Source organism: Drosophila bipectinata, unplaced genomic scaffold (genome assembly GCF_030179905.1).
Source record: "Drosophila bipectinata strain 14024-0381.07 unplaced genomic scaffold, DbipHiC1v2 scaffold_117, whole genome shotgun sequence".
Classification (NCBI taxonomy): Eukaryota; Metazoa; Arthropoda; class Insecta; order Diptera; family Drosophilidae; genus Drosophila; species Drosophila bipectinata.
The window spans coordinates 20,001-35,706 of record NW_027222772.1 but is presented as its reverse complement, the minus strand read 5'-3'; the positions used below and the strand labels follow the sequence as shown (position 1 = coordinate 35,706).

General features: G+C 31.3%; 4 non-coding genes across 4 annotated transcripts; all 4 read right to left on the bottom strand.

Annotated features, from left to right (window-relative positions):
- Positions 1-242: 242 nt before the first annotated feature.
- On the bottom strand, positions 243-421 carry LOC138926947 (5.8S ribosomal RNA). Its single transcript, XR_011443600.1, has one exon. It is a non-coding gene; the product is annotated as a 5.8S ribosomal RNA (ribosomal RNA).
- Positions 422-1,127: 706 nt separating this feature from the next.
- LOC138926942 (small subunit ribosomal RNA) lies at positions 1,128-3,122 on the bottom strand. The gene has a single exon (XR_011443596.1). It is a non-coding gene; the product is annotated as a small subunit ribosomal RNA (ribosomal RNA).
- Positions 3,123-10,796: 7,674 nt separating this feature from the next.
- Positions 10,797-14,746, bottom strand: LOC138926944 (large subunit ribosomal RNA). Its single transcript, XR_011443598.1, has one exon. It is a non-coding gene; the product is annotated as a large subunit ribosomal RNA (ribosomal RNA).
- Positions 14,747-15,066: 320 nt separating this feature from the next.
- On the bottom strand, positions 15,067-15,245 carry LOC138926945 (5.8S ribosomal RNA). Its single transcript, XR_011443599.1, has one exon. It is a non-coding gene; the product is annotated as a 5.8S ribosomal RNA (ribosomal RNA).
- Positions 15,246-15,706: the final 461 nt, after the last annotated feature.

Here is a 15,706-nt window from a genome sequence, read left to right as displayed (position 1 = left end):
ATCTTTAAATAAGAGACAATTCTAGTTAAAAGAAAATTATTTTTTTTTATGGTCGACATTTCTCAGTATTATTTGAATTGAAAAAAGAAAGAATTGTATATCTTCATTTTTTCTTTTATAAATATTTGAGATAATTGCTTTTATATTTAATATTATGAATATATAAATATATCCAATAATATACCATATGCATATCATTATAAAAATATATAATAATAAGCAACTTTATTAGCATAGTCTTACAACCCTCAACCATATGTAGTCCAAGCAGCACTATAAAATTAATTAAAGTACATAACAGCATGGACTGCGATATGCGTTCAAAATGTCGATGTTCATGTGTCCTGCAGTTCACACGATGACGCACAGTTTGCTGCGTTCTTCATCGACCCATGAGCCGAGTGATCCACCGCTTAGAGTTTTATAAATATATATAAATATACAATTCGTCAATTATGTTTTTATTGAAAGAAATTAAAAATACACCATTTAACTGGCATATATCAATTCCTTCAATAAAGTTATTTTTATACCTAAAATAATTGTTGCGAAATGTCTTAGTTTTATATAATCAATATAAATATAATTTATATTGTTTTAATATTATATAAAGCATTAACCTGTATATCAGGTACAACAATGTATATTTTAGGTGTTGCATTTATCAATGTATGCGCATAATTTAATATGAACAATACATCACGCAACGCATGTATATTAATTAAATATACACGCAATTTATATTCAATATATTCGTCTATATTTAAACATATAAAATATGTTTAATTTTTTATATACCTAAAATAATTGTTGCGAAATGTCTTAGTTTTATATAATCAATATAAATATAATTTATATTGTTTTAATATTATATAAAGCATTAACCTGTATATCAGGTACAACAATGTATATTTTAGGTGTTGCATTTATCAATGTATGCGCATAATTTAATATGAACAATACATCACGCAACGCATGTATATTAATTAAATATACACGCAATTTATATTGAAGACAACAAATGGTCTATATATTCAATATAATATATATGTCTTTTATTTTTGGGTAATTTTTATTTATATATTTATATATAATAAATATTTTAATAACGGATAAGATTCATTCAATAATGATCCTTCCGCAGGTTCACCTACGGAAACCTTGTTACGACTTTTACTTCCTCTAAATAATCAAGTTCGGTCAACTTCTGCGAAACAACCGTAACACACAAGGCGTCACAGTGATCACGTCCGGAGACCTCACTAAATAATTCAATCGGTAGTAGCGACGGGCGGTGTGCACAAAGGGCAGGGACGTAATCAATGCGAGTTAATGACTCACACTTACTAGGAATTCCAAGTTCATGTGAACAGTTTCAGTTCACAATCCCAAGCATGAAAGTGGTTCAGCGGTTTACCCGGACCTCTCGGTCTAGGAAATACACGTTGATACTTTCATTGTAGCGCGCGTGCAGCCCAGGACATCTAAGGGCATCACAGACCTGTTATTGCTCAATCTCATTATTGCTAGACGCAATTTGTCCATTTAAGAAGCTAGTATCCTTATAATGGGACAAACCAACAGGTACGGCTCCACTTATATAAACACATTCAAACACAATAAACATTTTACTGCTACCATGAATGAAGGCTATATAAGCTTCAACACCATAATCCTGAAGATATCTATTTAATATATTTGAGTCTCGTTCGTTATCGGAATTAACCAGACAAATCACTCCACGAACTAAGAACGGCCATGCACCACCACCCATAGATTCGAGAAAGAGCTATCAATCTGTCTTACACACTTATGTTCGGACCTGGTAAGTTTTCCCGTGTTGAGTCAAATTAAGCCGCAGGCTCCACTCCTGGTGGTGCCCTTCCGTCAATTCCTTTAAGTTTCAGCTTTGCAACCATACTTCCCCCGGACGCCAAAAGCTTTGGTTTCCCGGGAAGCGACTGAGAGAGCCATAAAAGTAGCTACACCCAATTGCTAGCTGGCATCGTTTATGGTTAGAACTAGGGCGGTATCTGATCGCCTTCGAACCTCTAACTTTCGTTCTTGATTAATGAAAACATCTTTGGCAAATGCTTTCGCTTAAGTTAGTCTTACGACGGTCCAAGAATTTCACCTCTCGCGTCGTAATACTAATGCCCCCAAACTGCTTCTATTAATCATTACCTCTTGATCTGAAAACCAATGAAAGCAGAACAGAGGTCTTATTTCATTATCCCATGCACAGAATATTCAGGCATTTGAAGCCTGCTTTAAGCACTCTAATTTGTTCAAAGTAATTGTACCGGCCCACAATAACACTCGTTTAAGAGCACTAATGCAGGTTTTTAAATAGGAGGAACATATGAAAAAATACAAGTATTTAAACATATATAAGAACTCCACCGGTAATACGCTTACATACATAAAGGTATAGTACTAACTACAATTGTATGTTGTACTACCCGTATGAAGCACAAGTTCAACTACGAACGTTTTAACCGCAACAACTTTAATATACGCTATTGGAGCTGGAATTACCGCGGCTGCTGGCACCAGACTTGCCCTCCAATTGGTCCTTGTTAAAGGATTTAAAGTGTACTCATTCCAATTACAGGGCCTCGGATATGAGTCCTGTATTGTTATTTTTCGTCACTACCTCCCCGAGCTGGGAGTGGGTAATTTACGCGCCTGCTGCCTTCCTTAGATGTGGTAGCCGTTTCTCAGGCTCCCTCTCCGGAATCGAACCCTGATTCCCCGTTACCCGTTGCAACCATGGTAGTCCTAGATACTACCATCAAAAGTTGATAGGGCAGACATTTGAAAGATCTGTCGTCGGTACAAGACCATACGATCTGCATGTTATCTAGAGTTCAACCAATATAACGATCTTGCGATCGCTTGGTTTTAGCCTAATAAAAGCACATGTCCCATAAGGTTCATGTTTTAATTGCATGTATTAGCTCTAGAATTACCACAGTTATCCAAGTAACTGTTAACGATCTAAGGAACCATAACTGATATAATGAGCCTTTTGCGGTTTCACTTTTAATGCGTGTGTACTTAGACATGCATGGCTTAATCTTTGAGACAAGCATATAACTACTGGCAGGATCAACCAGAATAATGTTTATATCTTTGATATATTTCATTTTCATATTGATATATAGAAAATAAATATTGCAAATATTTGTATAAATTAAAATATTAACGAATTTGGCCAATTATTATATGGCATTCAATATTCGTTCATTTATTAAAATATATATATATATATATATATTTATAATATATCCCTCGGGTGCCCAACGCATACACCTCAGGGTATATTTTTTTCATGGCTTTTTCTTAAACCCTCGTTTGTGTTAGGGTATTTATATGAGCGGGCGGTCTTTTTATTTATATAAGCCTTCTTTAATATTTTTTTTAATAAAATACAATATTATGCATATATTTAATTCTAAAATATCTTTATATTTTCACATACAACAATTTGTATATATTCACATATATATATTTGCTTAATTTTATAATAAAATTATCGCATATGTATTTTGATAATAAATTTAAAATTTATTTTCTTTGTATATAAAAGTCTAGTTTTATATGATATAAAACTAAGCACTTTTTAATTTTCATATATTTATATATTTTCATATATATAGTTTATTCATATTTATTTATACAATAATAATAATAATAATATTACTACTATTATCATATACGTATATGAAATTAAATTTAATTCCATATACTTACTAGGATATAATAAAAAGAAATTTTTATTTGCCTAGAACCAGAAATTAACGATAATAATTGGAAACTTGTCAAATTATAATTTATAATAAGACGTAGACGCTTCAACGATATTATCTAAGTATACAATATAGTGTATATATAATATATAATATAGTATGTTATATTATATAGATAGGCTTACACCACCTACCATATATACCTTTTTGACCACACTTTCGTCAAGCTGGGTATTTATTTGCCTTCTTTCCCTCACCTAAAAATACTCATCGGTATTTTAGTATATTCATATAATATAAATAATATACTATATTGGTAGGACGACACCACCTACCCTATATACCTTTTTGAACACACTTTCGTCAAGCTGGGTATTTATTTGCCTTTTTACCCTCACCTAAATATACTCATCGGTATATTTCAGTATATTTTAGTATATCCATATGAATATGTATATCCATATCCATATCCATATCCATATCCATATGAAAATAATTTAATATTTCCATATTTATTATAATATAATAAATATTATTATATTATATATTATATGGTAGGCTATCCCCATCACCTACCATATATTTCATATACATATAAATATTTTCATATCCATATATATTTTTTTATATTCATATATTTTCATATATGTTATATGCATATGTATTCATAACCATATGCTCATATATTAATACTGGCGGTCTTCTGTTTAATATAATATTATTTTAATATTATATTGGCAGGCTGAACACCACCTACCCTATATACCTTTTTGAACACGGTTTCGTCAATCCGGTCATTTATTGTATGGGAAGTATGACTTTCCCACACATATTTGGATATCCATACGATTGCATATCCATATGAAAATATTTTTAATATTTTTAATATATTTTTAATATTTCCATATTTAATATAATATAATTAAATTATTATATTATATATTATATGGTAGGCTATCACCATCACCTACCATATATTTCATATACATATAAATATTTTCATATCCATATATATTTTTTTATATTCATATATTTTCATATATGTTATATGCATATGTATTCATAACCATATGCTTATATATTAATACTGGCGGTCTTCTGTTTAATATAATATTATTTTAATATTATATTGGTAGGCCGAACACCACCTACCCTATATACCTTTTTGAACACGGTTTCGTCAATCCGGTCATTTATTGTATGGGAAGTATGACTTTCCCACACATATTTGGATATCCATACGATTGCATATCCATATGAAAATATTTTTAATATTTTTAATATATTTTTAATATTTCCATATTTAATATAATATAATTAAATTATTATATTATATATTATATGGTAGGCTATCACCATCACCTACCATATATTTCATATACATATAAATATTTTCATATCCATATATATTTTTTTATATTCATATATTTTCATATATGTTATATGCATATGTATTCATAACCATATGCTCATATATTAATACTGGCGGTCTTCTGTTTAATATAATATTATTTTAATATTATATTGGTAGGCCGAACACCACCTACCCTATATACCTTTTTGAACACGGTTTCGTCAATCCGGTCATTTATTGTATGGGAAGTATGACTTTCCCACACATATTTGGATATCCATACGATTGCATATCCATATGAAAATATTTTTAATATTTTTAATATATTTTTAATATTTCCATATTTAATATAATATAATTAAATTATTATATTATATATTATATGGTAGGCTATCCTCATCACCTACCATATATTTCATATACATATAAATATTTTCATATCCATATATATTTTTTTATATTCATATATTTTCATATATGTTATATGCATATGTATTCATAACCATATGCTCATATATTAATACTGGCGGTCTTCTGTTTAATATAATATTATTTTAATATTATATTGGCAGGCTGAACACCACCTACCCTATATACCTTTTTGAACACGGTTTCGTCAATCCGGTCATTTATTGTATGGGAAGTATGACTTTCCCACACATATTTGGATATCCATACGATTGCATATCCATATGAAAATATTTTTAATATTTTTAATATATTTTTAATATTTCCATATTTAATATAATATAATTAAATTATTATATTATATATTATATGGTAGGCTAACATCATCACCTACCATATATTCCATATACATATAAATATTTTCATATTCATATATATTTTTTTTTATATATTCATATATTTTCATATATGTTATATGCATATGTATTCATAACCATATGCTTATATATTAATACTGGCGATCTTCTGTTTAATATAATATTATTTTAATATTATATTGGCAGGCTGAACACCACCTACCCTATATACCTTTTTGAACACGGTTTCGTCAATCCGGTCATTTATTGTATGGGAAGTATGACTTTCCCACACATATTTGGATATCCATACGATTGCATATCCATATGAAAATATTTTTAATATTTTTAATATATTTTTAATATTTCCATATTTAATATAATATAATTAAATTATTATATTATATATTATATGGTAGGCTAACATCATCACCTACCATATATTCCATATACATATAAATATTTTCATATTCATATATATTTTTTTTTATATATTCATATATTTTCATATATGTTATATGCATATGTATTCATAACCATATGCTTATATATTAATACTGGCGATCTTCTGTTTAATATAATATTATTTTAATATTATATTGGCAGGCTGAACACCACCTACCCTATATACCTTTTTGAACACGGTTTCGTCAATCCGGTCATTTATTGTATGGGAAGTATGACTTTCCCACACATATTTGGATATCCATACGATTGCATATCCATATGAAAATATTTTTAATATTTTTAATATATTTTTAATATTTCCATATTTAATATAATATAATTAAATTATTATATTATATATTATATGGTAGGCTATCACCATCACCTACCATATATTTCATATACATATAAATATTTTCATATCCATATATATTTTTTTATATTCATATATTTTCATATATGTTATATGCATATGTATTCATAACCATATGCTTATATATTAATACTGGCGGTCTTCTGTTTAATATAATATTATTTTAATATTATATTGGTAGGCCGAACACCACCTACCCTATATACCTTTTTGAACACGGTTTCGTCAATCCGGTCATTTATTGTATGGGAAGTATGACTTTCCCACACATATTTGGATATCCATACGATTGCATATCCATATGAAAATATTTTTAATATTTTTAATATATTTTTAATATTTCCATATTTAATATAATATAATTAAATTATTATATTATATATTATATGGTAGGCTATCACCATCACCTACCATATATTTCATATACATATAAATATTTTCATATCCATATATATTTTTTTATATTCATATATTTTCATATATGTTATATGCATATGTATTCATAACCATATGCTCATATATTAATACTGGCGGTCTTCTGTTTAATATAATATTATTTTAATATTATATTGGTAGGCCGAACACCACCTACCCTATATACCTTTTTGAACACGGTTTCGTCAATCCGGTCATTTATTGTATGGGAAGTATGACTTTCCCACACATATTTGGATATCCATACGATTGCATATCCATATGAAAATATTTTTAATATTTTTAATATATTTTTAATATTTCCATATTTAATATAATATAATTAAATTATTATATTATATATTATATGGTAGGCTATCCTCATCACCTACCATATATTTCATATACATATAAATATTTTCATATCCATATATATTTTTTTATATTCATATATTTTCATATATGTTATATGCATATGTATTCATAACCATATGCTCATATATTAATACTGGCGGTCTTCTGTTTAATATAATATTATTTTAATATTATATTGGCAGGCTGAACACCACCTACCCTATATACCTTTTTGAACACGGTTTCGTCAATCCGGTCATTTATTGTATGGGAAGTATGACTTTCCCACACATATTTGGATATCCATACGATTGCATATCCATATGAAAATATTTTTAATATTTTTAATATATTTTTAATATTTCCATATTTAATATAATATAATTAAATTATTATATTATATATTATATGGTAGGCTAACATCATCACCTACCATATATTCCATATACATATAAATATTTTCATATTCATATATATTTTTTTTTATATATTCATATATTTTCATATATGTTATATGCATATGTATTCATAACCATATGCTTATATATTAATACTGGCGATCTTCTGTTTAATATAATATTATTTTAATATTATATTGGTAGGCCGAACACCACCTACCCTATATACCTTTTTGAACACGGTTTCGTCAATCCGGTCATTTATCGTATAGGAAGTACGACTTTCCCACACATATTTGGATATCCATACGATTGCATATCCATATGAAAATATTTTTAATATTTTTAATATTCGTGAGTTTTTAAATAGGGACAGAAGGAATCTCTTGAATTGAATCATGCGCGTCACTAATAAGATGACGAGGCATTTGGCTACCTATGCGAAAGTAATTCAACTCCCGCCGTCTTAAGGTTTAAGACTTATAACAATATATGTTTAATATTTTTAATATCCGTGAGGTTTTAAATAGGGACAGAAGGAATCTCTTGAATTGAATCATGCGCGTCACTAATAAGATGACGAGGCATTTGGCTACCTATGCGAAAGTAATTCAACTCCCGCCGTCTTAAGGTTTAAGACTTATAACAATATATGTTTAATATTTTTAATATCCGTGAGGTTTTAAATAGGGACAGAAGGAATCTCTTGAATTGAATCATGCGCGTCACTAATAAGATGACGAGGCATTTGGCTACCTATGCGAAAGTAATTCAACTCCCGCCGTCTTAAGGTTTAAGACTTATAACAATATATGTTTAATATTTTTAATATCCGTGAGGTTTTAAATAGGGACAGAAGGAATCTCTTGAATTGAATCATGCGCGTCACTAATAAGATGACGAGGCATTTGGCTACCTATGCGAAAGTAATTCAACTCCCGCCGTCTTAAGGTTTAAGACTTATAACAATATATGTTTAATATTTTTAATATCCGTGAGGTTTTAAATAGGGACAGAAGGAATCTCTTGAATTGAATCATGCGCGTCACTAATAAGATGACAAGGCATTTGGCTACCTATGCGAAAGTAATTCAACTCCCGCCGTCTTAAGGTTTAAGACTTATAACAATATATGTTTAATATTTTTAATATCCGTGAGGTTTTAAATAGGGACAGAAGGAATCTCTTGAATTGAATCATGCGCGTCACTAATAAGATGACGAGGCATTTGGCTACCTATGCGAAAGTAATTCAACTCCCGCCGTCTTAAGGTTTAAGACTTATAACAATATATGTTTAATATTTTTAATATCCGTGAGGTTTTAAATAGGGACAGAAGGAATCTCTTGAATTGAATCATGCGCGTCACTAATAAGATGACGAGGCATTTGGCTACCTATGCGAAAGTAATTCAACTCCCGCCGTCTTAAGGTTTAAGACTTATAACAATATATGTTTAATATTTTTAATATCCGTGAGGTTTTAAATAGGGACAGAAGGAATCTCTTGAATTGAATCATGCGCGTCACTAATAAGATGACAAGGCATTTGGCTACCTATGCGAAAGTAATTCAACTCCCGCCGTCTTAAAGTTTAAGACTTATAACAATATAAATGAAAAATATTATTTTCATTTTTCACGTCACTAATAAGATGACGAGGCATTTGGCTACCTAAACGAAAGTAATTCATCTTCCGCCGTTATAAGGTTTAAGACTTATAACAATATAAATGAAAAATATTATTTTCATTTTTCACGTCACTAATAAGATGACGAGGCATTTGGCTACCTATGCGAAAGTAATTCAACTCCCGCCGTCTTAAAGTTTAAGACTTATAACAATATAAATGAAAAATATTATTTTCATTTTTCACGTCACTATTAAGATGACGAGGCATTTGGCTACCTAAACGAAAGTAATTCATCTTCCGCCGTTATAAGGTTTAAGACTTATAACAATATAAATGAAAAATATTATTTTCATTTTTCACGTCACTAATAAGATGACGAGGCATTTGGCTACCTATGCGAAAGTAATTCAACTCCCGCCGTCTTAAAGTTTAAGACTTATAACAATATAAATGAAAAATATTATTTTCATTTTTCACGTCACTAATAAGATGACGAGGCATTTGGCTACCTATGCGAAAGTAATTCAACTCCCGCCGTCTTAAGGTTTAAGACTTATAACAATATATGTTTAATATTTTTAATATCCGTGAGGTTTTAAATAGGGACAGAAGGAATCTCTTGAATTGAATCATGCGCGTCACTAATAAGATGACGAGGCATTTGGCTACCTATGCGAAAGTAATTCAACTCCCGCCGTCTTAAGGTTTAAGACTTATAACAATATATGTTTAATATTTTTAATATCCGTGAGGTTTTAAATAGGGACAGAAGGAATCTCTTGAATTGAATCATGCGCGTCACTAATAAGATGACGAGGCATTTGGCTACCTATGCGAAAGTAATTCAACTCCCGCCGTCTTAAAGTTTAAGACTTATAACAATATAAATGAAAAATATTATTTTCATTTTTCACGTCACTAATAAGATGACGAGGCATTTGGCTACCTAAAAGAAAGTAATTCATCTTCCGCCGTTATAAGGTTTAAGACTTATAACAATATAAATGAAAAATATTATTTTCATTTTTCACGTCACTAATAAGATGACGAGGCATTTGGCTACCTAAACGAAAGTAATTCAACTCCCGCCGTCTTAAGGTTTAAGACTTATAACAATATAAATGAAAAATATTATTTTCATTTTTCACGTCACTAATAAGATGACGAAACAGTTAGTAGGCCACAATTAGTAGGGAAACGTGGACAACCCGTGATAAATCCTTATATGCTTTCTTAGATATAGCATATAAAGATTTTTTATACTAAATATACATATTTACACATGCATATTTACATTTTTTTTATATTTCGAATCATCAAGCAAAGGATAAGCTTCAGTGGATCGCAGTATGGCAGCTGCTCAACCACTTACAACACCTTGCCCGTTACAAAAGTCGTTTACAATTGATTCTAGGCTTTGTCATTGTATTAAATAATGTTTTCATATGTAACTAGCATGGCATCAGGTGATCAAAGATCCTCCCAATTTACTATGTTACAAATTACATTGGCATCACATCCATTGTCGTTTAAAATATAAATAATAAACTTTAAATGGTTTAGAAGCCATACAATGCAAATTGCCCCTTATTTATCATTGCAGTCCAGCACGGATACGACCTTAGAGGCGTTCAGGCATAATCCAACGGACGTAGCGTCATACCACTGTTCGCTCGAACAAGTATTGTGCCATTGGTCCGTACCTGCGGTTCCTCTCGTACTACGCAGGAATGCTGTCGCAACAACGTTTTGTCATTAGTAGGGTAAAACTAACCTGTCTCACGACGGTCTAAACCCAGCTCACGTTCCCTTGCATGGGTGAACAATCCAACGCTTGGTGAATTTTGCTTCACAATGATAGGAAGAGCCGACATCGAAGGATCAAAAAGCGACGTCGCTATGAACGCTTGGCCGCCACAAGCCAGTTATCCCTATGGTAACTTTTCTGACACCTCTTGTTAAAAACTCTTTAAACCAAAAGGATCGATAGGCCGAGCTTTTGCTGTCCCTGTGTGTACTGAACACCGAGATCAAGTCAGCATTTGCCCTTTTGCTCTATGTGTGGTTTCTGTCCGCACTGAGCTGGCCTTGGGACACCTCCGTTATTATTTGAGAGATGTACCGCCCCAGTCAAACTCCCTACCTGGCAATGTCCTTGAATTGGATCATACCTGAGTAATTGGAGTTATACCAAATTTTCAAATCGATAATACATGAATGCATCTCTCATTAAAGAATTTGTTTGCGATTATATAACAAACTCGTGATACTTTGATCAAGAAGCTTGCATCAAAACCCAATACCATAAGATATAATAAATATATCCGTATAATGGCTAGGAAATGATACACGTTCCATTTAATCAAGTAAGTAAGGAAACAATAAGAGTAGTGGTATTTCATTGTCGATACCAAACCGAAGTCTAATATCTCCCACTTATTCTACACCTCTTATGTCTCCTTACACTGCCAGATTAGAGTCAAGCTCAAAAGGGTCTTCTTTCCCCGCTAATTATTCCAAGCCCGTTCCCTTGGCTGTGGTTTCGCTAGATAGTAGATAGGGACAGAAGGAATCTCGTTAATCCATTCATGCGCGTCACTAATTAGATGACGAGGCATTTGGCTACCTTAAGAGAGTCATAGTTACTCCCGCCGTTGACCCGCGCTTACTTGAATTTCTTCACTTTGACATTCAGAGCACTGGGCAGAAATCACATTGTGTCAACACCCGCTAGGGCCATCACAATGCTTTGTTTTAATTAGACAGTCGGATTCCCCAAGTCCGTGCCAGTTCTGAATTGATTGTTAATTGATAATCGTTATAATTAATAAGAACTAATTGGTTTGACCCAACTAGTATTCTTAAAAATTTTAGCAAGAAAGTTCCACAATTGGATACGTAACTAAACTATCCGGGGAACAAGTTACAACCATAAATGATTATAACTCTATTTACCCAGAACGAGCACATAAACCATATTATTGTTTCCCAATCAAGCCCGACTATCTCAATCTTCAGAGCCAATCCTTATCCCGAAGTTACGGATCTAATTTGCCGACTTCCCTTACCTACATTATTCTATCGACTAGAGACTCTTCACCTTGGAGACCAGCTGCGGATATTGGTACGGCCTGTTGAGAAGTTTGCGTATCCCCACCATAAATTTTCAAGGTCCGAGGAGAAAATATCGACACAACAGTATATGTCATGCTCTTCTAGCCCATCTACCATATCTCTCTGCGAAAGACTTCCATGGTAGTACGACTATAAAACAGAAAAGAAAACTCTTCCGATATCTCTCGACGGCTTCTTTATGGTCGTTCCTGTTGCCAGGATGAGCACGAGGCCCATATTTAATAACAAACGGATACTCAACAGGTTACGGAATTGGAACCGTATTCCCTTTCGTTCAAAATTATTCAAGTATATAATTTTCACAATAATTGTAATATTTATTTTTACTTGAAAATTTTCGGCTTTCGCCTTGAACTTAGGACCGACTAACTCGTGATCAACCACTGTTCACACGAAACCCTTCTCCACTTCAGTCCTCCAAGGTCTCATTCGATTATTTGCTACTACCACCAAGATCTGTACCAATAGCAGCTCCATGCAGGCTTACGCCAAACACTTCTACGCATACCATTGTACCTTCCTACTCACTAAAGTTTCAAAATTTATATTACAAGTAATATAAATCATCTACTTTAGCGGTAATGTATAGGTATACAACTTAAGCGCCATCCATTTTAAGGGCTAGTTGCTTCGGCAGGTGAGTTGTTACACACTCCTTAGCGGATTTCGACTTCCATGATCACCGTCCTGCTGTTTTAAGCAACCAACGCCTTTCATGGTTTCTGCATGAGTTGTTAATTTGGGCACCGTAACATTACGTTTGGTTCATCCCACAGCGCCAGTTCTGCTTACCAAAAGTGGCCCACTGGGCACATTATATCATAACCTTAAACTTCATATCAAGAAAGTTAAGGTTCTTACCCATTTAAAGTTTGAGAATAGGTTAAGATCGTTTCGACCCTAAGGCCTCTAATCATTCGCTTTACCAGATAAGATTATTTTATATAACATTAAAATGCACCAGCTATCCTGAGGGAAACTTCGGAAGGAACCAGCTACTAGATGGTTCGATTGGTCTTTCGCCCCTATACTCAATTCTGACAATCGATTTGCACGTCAGAACTGTTTCGGTCTTCCATCAGGGTTTCCCCTGACTTCAACCTGATCAAGTATAGTTCACCATCTTTCGGGTCACAGCATATCTGCTCAAGGTACGTTCCAGTTAGAGGCATAAATAATATAAATATTATTATACATAACTATATAGAACGCCCCGGGATTGTGTTAATTAACTATAAAATAGTTAAAAAACTAATCCCATTAATAGTCAAGTTAATTACGCTATTAGGTTTATATCCCAATAACTTGCACATATGTTAGACTCCTTGGTCCGTGTTTCAAGACGGGTCCCGAAGGTATCCTGAATCTTTCGCATTGTTAATCATACAAGTGCATATAATAAACACAAAAATCAATGATAATTATGCCATTATATAATTCCGAAAAATTAACGCACTGTATTCTTATTAATCTATCAACACTTTATCAAATTAATGACATTTATCCTATGTTAAAATGCAAGCATAATAATTTGAATAAACTATAAGTCATATTTTATGATAAATTATATATGTTAATAGATTACAATGTCCTTATATGGAAAAAATGCACACTATTTCTATAATATTATTTAAATATTATAACTTTAATGATGAATTTTCCATAATGGATATTCAGGTTCATCGGGCTTAACCTCTAAGCAGTTTCACGTACTATTTAACTCTCTATTCAGAGTTCTTTTCAACTTTCCCTCACGGTACTTGTTTACTATCGGTCTCATGGTTATATTTAGTTTTAGATGGAGTTTACCACCCACTTAGTGCTGCACTATCAAGCAACACGACTCTTTGGAAACATCATCTAGTAATCATTAACGTTATACGGGCCTGGCACCCTCTATGGGTAAATGGCCTCATTTAAGAAGGACTTAAATCGTTAATTTCTCATACTAGAATATTGACGCTCCATACACTGCATCTCACATTTGCCATATAGACAAAGTGACTTAGTGCTGAACTGATTTCTTTTCGCTCGCCGCTACTAAGAAAATCCTTGTTAGTTTCTTTTCCTCCCCTAATTAATATGCTTAAATTCAGGGGGTAGTCCCATATGAGTTGAGGTTGTATAAAGCAATGTATATATATATATAAACAATATATCTCTATGAAGAACAATATATTTGATATATTTTCAATTTTCGCATCTTTAAATAAGAGACAATTCTAGTTAAAAAAAATTTAATTTTTTTTATGCTAGACATTTCTCAGTATTATTTGAATTGAAAAAAGAAAGAATTGTATATCTTCATTTTTTCTTTTATAAATATTTGAGATAATTGCTTTTATATTTAATATTATGAATATATAAATATATCCAATAATATACCATATGCATATCATTATAAAAATATATAATAATAAGCAACTTTATTAGCATAGTCTTACAACCCTCAACCATATGTAGTCCAAGCAGCACTATAAAATTAATTAAAGTACATAACAGCATGGACTGCGATATGCGTTCAAAATGTCGATGTTCATGTGTCCTGCAGTTCACACGATGACGCACAGTTTGCTGCGTTCTTCATCGACCCATGAGCCGAGTGATCCACCGCTTAGAGTTTTATAAATATATATAAATATACAATTCGTCAATTATGTTTTTATTGAAAGAAATTAAAAATACACCATTTAACTGGCATATATCAATTCCTTCAATAAAGTTATTTTTATACCTAAAATAATTGTTGCGAAATGTCTTAGTTTTATATAATCAATATAAATATAATTTATATTGTTTTAATATTATATAAAGCATTAACCTGTATATCAGGTACAACAATGTATATTTTAGGTGTTGCATTTATCAATGTATGCGCATAATTTAATATGAACAATACATCACGCAACGCATGTATATTAATTAAATATACACGCAATTTATATTCAATATATTCGTCTATATTTAAACATATAAAATATGTTTAATTTTTTTATATACCTAAAATAATTGTTGCGAAATGTCTTAGTTTTATATAATCAATATAAATATAATTTATATTGTTTTAATATTATATAAAGCAT